Source organism: Paralichthys olivaceus, chromosome 2, assembly GCF_024713975.1.
Source record: "Paralichthys olivaceus isolate ysfri-2021 chromosome 2, ASM2471397v2, whole genome shotgun sequence".
Classification (NCBI taxonomy): Eukaryota; Metazoa; Chordata; class Actinopteri; order Pleuronectiformes; family Paralichthyidae; genus Paralichthys; species Paralichthys olivaceus.
Window position 1 is genome coordinate 13,731,196 of NC_091094.1, and position 6,095 is coordinate 13,737,290.

General features: G+C 42.5%; 1 long non-coding RNA gene across 1 annotated transcript; it reads left to right on the forward strand.

The window, feature by feature from the left end:
• The first annotated feature begins 3,780 nt into the window (after positions 1 to 3,780).
• On the forward strand, positions 3,781 to 5,107 carry LOC138413513 (uncharacterized). The gene is made up of 2 exons (XR_011245871.1): positions 3,781 to 3,903; positions 5,009 to 5,107. It is a non-coding gene; the product is annotated as an uncharacterized lncRNA (long non-coding RNA).
• Positions 5,108 to 6,095: the final 988 nt, after the last annotated feature.

Genomic DNA, 6,095 nt, shown 5'->3' on the forward strand with positions numbered 1-6,095 from the left:
AACATGAAAAAGAACCAGTGGTAGCTTCAGTTGTCATAAAAACTCAAAAGGTGTTTAGTTTGTCCAGTCTGGACTAATGTAACAAACATGACGGCCTCCGTAGAGAGGGTCCCCTCCATGTAAATTAAGTATTTAAATATAAAGTATTTAAATATAAAGGGCCTTTTCTGGGGTAAAGAAAACTACAATTCATACAATTTAGATGAAACGAACTAGTGAAGACATCGTGATGATTAAATATCTGCCAATAGATCCCATTCATCTAAACACTGGACCTTTAAATGAAGAAACTAAACTTGCAACTGTGCATTAGTTTCTGTGAAATAGATACTGAGAGAAACTGATTAGATATTGAATCTTTTAAAATGTTCTAACGACTATGGGAGGAAACCAGAGCACATGGAGAAAACCCACAACAAAACTTTAGTCACAATGGAGTAAATACTGAAAGCTCATTTTAATTCACTTTCTAAGTGCGAGGGAAACCAGAGAACCTGGAGAAAACCCCCAAAAAAATGTATAAAGAAAAAGCTAATTATAATTAGCGGAACAGGTGATTGGGAGAGAGACAAGTAGATCAAAAAGGTCTAGTACAGTAACATAGCAGTATGACAAGTTTTCGTCTTTTCATCTTCTTCTACTTTTTCCTTGTTCAGTCTTTTGGCAGGTGGCAATGAACATCATCGTCCGAAACCTGGTAATCACCTCTGCCCTCCGACCCTGACCAAGTCTTCTGCCTGTTGCTTATGTATTGCCTGCCACCTGATCTGCTGAGAGCTGTGAATAAAGACTGTTACCAACTGTCCATGCTTGTTGCATTTGCTGCATTTGGGTTCAAACCATACCCGTTACAGGTGCACTGTTCCACCTTTTATTTTTTTCTCTTGAATATGGAAAAGATGTTTGCAAAAGAGGAGAGGAAGCCACGCTTTTTGCAAAGGCATTTTTTCAAAGAGGAGAGAATTGATTCCTTAAGTTCTGGATCCCTTAAAAGAAGGGCAAACAGCATGTTCTGAGGTTTCCACTTCTTACACAACTCCTTGAAAATGTCTTTGTCAAGGTCTTTGATCATTCGTGGATTAACAGTTAAGTTAATGTCTTTGACCTCCGCCCATATTCCCTCCAGCAGTTGATGACTTGTGTTCTTTATGTCGACACCGGTCCTACTCAACTTGGCATTATCATAGATTTTTGTGATGAGCTGGTCCACAAGAACACTGACATACATTTTATGTCTTTCTGCTGCCAACAACTTCTCTGGTGATATTGACTGATTTGGTGAGTTCTTCCCCCCACTGTTGACCAATGATGGTGTTGACTGATTCGATGAGTTCTTCCCCCCGCTGCTGACCAAGGATGGTGTTGACTGATTCGATGAGTTCTTCCCCCCGCTGCTGACCAATGATGGTGTTGACTGATTCGATGAGTTCTTCCCCCCACTGCAGACCAATGATGGAGTTGACTGATTCGATGAGTTCTTCTCCCCGCTGCAGGCCAATAATGGTGTTGACTGATTCGATGAGTTCTTCTCCCCGCTGCAGACCAATGATGGTGTTGACTGATTCTTTGTTTTCTCCTCATTGCTGGTGATCTCTGATGATATTGACTGCCTCTGTGTGTCCTCCTCAATGCTGCTGATCTCTGATGATGTTGACTGATTCTTTGTTTTCTCCTCATTGCTGGTGATCTCTGATGATATTGACTGCCTCGGTGTGTCCTCCTCAATGCTGCTGATCTCTGATGATGTTGACTGATTCTTTGTTTTCTCCTCATTGCTGGTGATCTCTGATGATATTGACTGCCTCGGTGTGTCCTCCTCAATGCTGCTGATCTCTGATGATGTTGACTGATTCTTTGTTTTCTCCTCATTGCTGGTGATCTCTGATGATATTGACTGCCTCGGTGTGTCCTCCTCAATGCTGCTGATCTCTGATGATGTTTCTATTGAGTCAATGGCATTTAAAGCCTCTGTCACCCTGTCTGTGTGGCTGTTAACCTGGTTATTCAGCCACCAGCTTATCAAGGACAGGAAACAAAACACTCTGGTCTGTATGTCTGCATACATGCCCTTATTTGCCTTAGGAACAGCCACTGGACTTGAACTGAGTTCTGCATTCTTTCCAGGTATGATGTGCACATAGATGAGATCAGAAAGCTGTTTTGTGAATGCAAGAACCTTTTCAGATGTAGGCTTTTTCAGTGTTTGGAAAGCATAACTTTCATTTCCACCTCCCTGCTTGTCCTGCTTCAGAAGCACAGCATCAATACTATCTATCAGTGAGGTTATTGCCAGCCCGCTTTTGAATTCAGTCTCCTTCCTGAATTTCTTTGCGACCTGTGTCAGTATTTGGAGCGTCCCTGCTGATGCAAAAGTCTTTATGAAAAGCCTATTGATTGTCCGCATTCCTTTACAGATTGAGGAGCTTGGCTCTTGAGATTCCCTCCCCTTTTTGCTTTCCTTAAGGATTGACTCAATAATTTCATCTAAAGCCTCATAAATCTCTGGAGAAATCAAAGCATTGAGCTTAAGACTCTCATTGAACTCATTAAAGAACGTTGTGATGTCAGTCAAACTATTGTTGATTGTTTCCTGGATAATCCTCTTTACACTTTCTACACTACTGGTTGGTGAACCCTCTGAGGAAATTCTCAACTTGGAACTGATTTGTGACGATTGGGAGCTTGAAGAGGTCCTAGCCATCTGAACAGAATGGTCTGTAGTGCTCTGCTCTTCTGAGGAAATGGAATGACTTTGCCTGGGAGATTGACTCTTGAACAAGCGTGTGATCTCTTTGTCTGCCTTTAACGTCTTGCAGGCATAACAGATCATCTTCTGGAGTTTACTGGGATTAATGGTGCGGGATGGTATAGTCTTCCCAGACCTCACAGAGGTTGAGCTTGCAGACAAGATGGAGTTGACAGTCTTCGTCACCTCCTCTACAACCAGCTCTGTGAGTTGATCCAAACTCTTAGAACATTTTGTGTTGCCTGGTGAAAAACCGTTATTGACAGTGTCGCCCAGAATGGACCGAACCCTTTCCTGAGACACAGGTACGTGGGTACCTCGCTTCGAAATGGCATTGGAAACGGTCATCATTAAGTTCAGCAGAAGATCTGCCAACAGTATTGTTGTAGCTTCATCCGGTTTGCTGGACTTCAACAGCCGCCACTGCTCCGCAGTGATCTTCATAAAAAAGGAATTGAAGTATGGGCGGACAGTCTCAGCATTTATGGCTGATTGGCTACCAGATTGGACAGTCAGTGTCTGAGTTGTCTCCATTGCAACTGTTGTATCAATATGTGTATGCCAAAAATGGTTTTCTTTGGGCTGTTCACACTGAGTTTTCCAAAGTGTCTTGTGAAGAATCTTTTGTTTTTGCCAAATGGCTGGTTTATAAAGACTGATTCTTCACTTCCTTTTTGTTTTTGACTAAAGGATGATTTAAAAGGATTAAAGCATTATAGGTAATTAAGGCAAAGAAATCAAAGAGAGGAGGTTAAAGGAATTGAATGATCAAAGGAAACTGCAAATGAGAAGCAGCCCCACCCCTCAACTGTGCCTGTAATATAGGCAGATGAAAGGTAATCACTCATTGAACTTAGCCTGGTATTAGGCTTTGGTTTCACAGACAATATCTGTGCTTGCTCCATCCACTCGGATTAACCTGGTATTGCAGTAACTCAAGGAACTGTGCAACAACTCAGTAGATGGTGGTAATGCACCTTGATGTTGGTTGCCACTCGCTAATAAACCAAACAAAGAAGAAGAAAGAAGAACTATATCTATTCCTAAAAGTTTTACTTGATACAAACACATAATTACTATCATATTACAGGAATTATATGTGATGTAAAAGATCACTTATTTTTAAACAGTGAAAGAAATGGAGCAAACCCTGCAAGGTAGTTCAGGCAGCCAACTCGAGCTGTGCTGCTCACATCATGTGACATACCTCATTCTCCACAATCATCTATTATACACACCCACCTTATTGGGCGGCCTATTTCGGCAGAGAGAAATTTCCCATCAACCCCTTTGCTTGCAATGCTGCTGCAGTATCACTACCAGTTGCTTCAGCCCCTCCACCACACCAGCATCCACCTGTACCACAGCAATACCGATGTAGCAGCGGGGCAAGCAAAGGGAGTAATGGGAAATTTTCTCTGCTTAAATAGACAGCTGGTTGTGTATTATAGATGATTGTGGAGAATGAAGTATGTCACATGATGTATGAGTAGCCCATAGACTGTATATAAAGAGTGGCTTGCACTATGCTAGGGTTATGGCACCCTGATTGCTGGGCAGTGCTGGTCTGCTGCTTATAACCGGGTAAGCGGCCACACCACGCCCCTGTGGAGTGTTATACCTCGGGGCGCATTCCCATACATACAGCACGGCAGGTGGCAGGCTTTACTGATGGACGGGTCGTCCCGCTGGGAGCTCTGCTGGGGTTGGGTTTGTGTCCACAGCGTTGTGCCATTTGGTGCAACACTCTCGCCCTTCTGCGCATAGGAAAAGGCTGCAGTCAAGTGTGTGGCTTGTCTCTCGCCAACACTCCCTGGAATAGTTCTGCTGTTTTGGCTCTGTGGGTTCTGTTGGGATCAGGTTGCTCTGCCATACGCTGGTCTGGTGCTGGCTGGTCACTTTATTCATGGCATCTCCACCCGTGTTGATCGGCTGGTGGTGTAACCTTGGGCAGGCAACGTCTGACGCCACTATTTTTAACCATTGATATATATTTATTTAGTTAATTTGGTTTGGTTTCATTTCTATGAATTGTAGGGTTTATTCTGGTTTGTATTTTTGTTATTTTGTAGTTAATTTGTGGATTACTTGTTTTTCTTTCTTTGAGTGTGGTTATTTTATTTTCTATCATTGGTCCTGAGTGTGTGCATGTGTGTGGATGAATGTATTTTAATAAGTGACCATTGTTGTTTCTTTTTGGCTATCAGTTTACATTTTATGCACTCATGGCATGATTTTAACTTTTCTTTTTGTGTTGGACAGGTGCTGTAGTCCCCAAGCAGCAGCCCAACTCCCTGGTGGTGGTGTTCTTCACGATTCCCTTTTTGAGTTGGTGTGCAGTGTCACGGCTGTGGCCCCCTCCCCATTTTGCTTCCCTGCTGCTGTGGTAAGCCCCAGCCCTGTCCTTCCTCCCTTTTGATCCCTATGCCTGAGTGCCATTGTATCCTGTCCCGCCTGATATCCTGATAGCCAGCGTATTGTTTATTTTTGTATTGTTAAGTGTTCATTTCATTCGTGTTTAATAAAATGTATTTTTTATATGGAATGCTCTCTGCCCCTGTGGATAATTGAACATGTGTGATCCTTAAACTTTTCCCTCTCTAATTTCCTGGGGGTGAAACTCCCCCAGGTGGCGTTGTTGCAACCAACCACAACCCAGTCTGCCCGATTCATCACATGATTGAAGCAGCGCAGCTCGAATTGGCTGCATGAACTAGCTCGCAAGCGTCGCTCCAACCACGACAGAAAACTTTGAAGTGTGAATAATATTCACATCTGGCCAGACAACCAAAATAAAAAATAAATAAGACAAAACACAAGAAAAAACACTTAAAAAAAAAACACATAATCAACCCTCTAGGAATTCTACAAAATAACATTAACATTACATACCTGATACAAATTGTGCTAGAGCAGGATGCATCAATCTCTCATGTCCATCAGTCGGGCAAGGAATGGGCCCCAAACTCTAACCAATAGTTCTTCTCTTCCATCCACTCTATAAGTCACCTGCTCATAGCTTGCCATTGTATTTACTACCTCTATCCATTCCAGGTGTATGAAGTAGAACACTTCCAGTGGTGTAGGGTTATCCTGCACCCTGTTTACAAAGCTAAACAGCAATCTCTGGCATTTTGTCAACATTGTCCGGTAGTAATCCTCAAAGAAATATTGTAGATTTTTGATTAAATGTTTTCCAAACAACAGGGAAGGTATTATTTTATCCCACATGCTGTCTTTTTTAACACAATCATATAACATGTGCACCAGAGTTCCCTCCTTTCTATTACATCTCCAACATGTATCGCTGCTGATGTCTAAGTTTAAGTCTGGCTAATTTAGAGGGAGA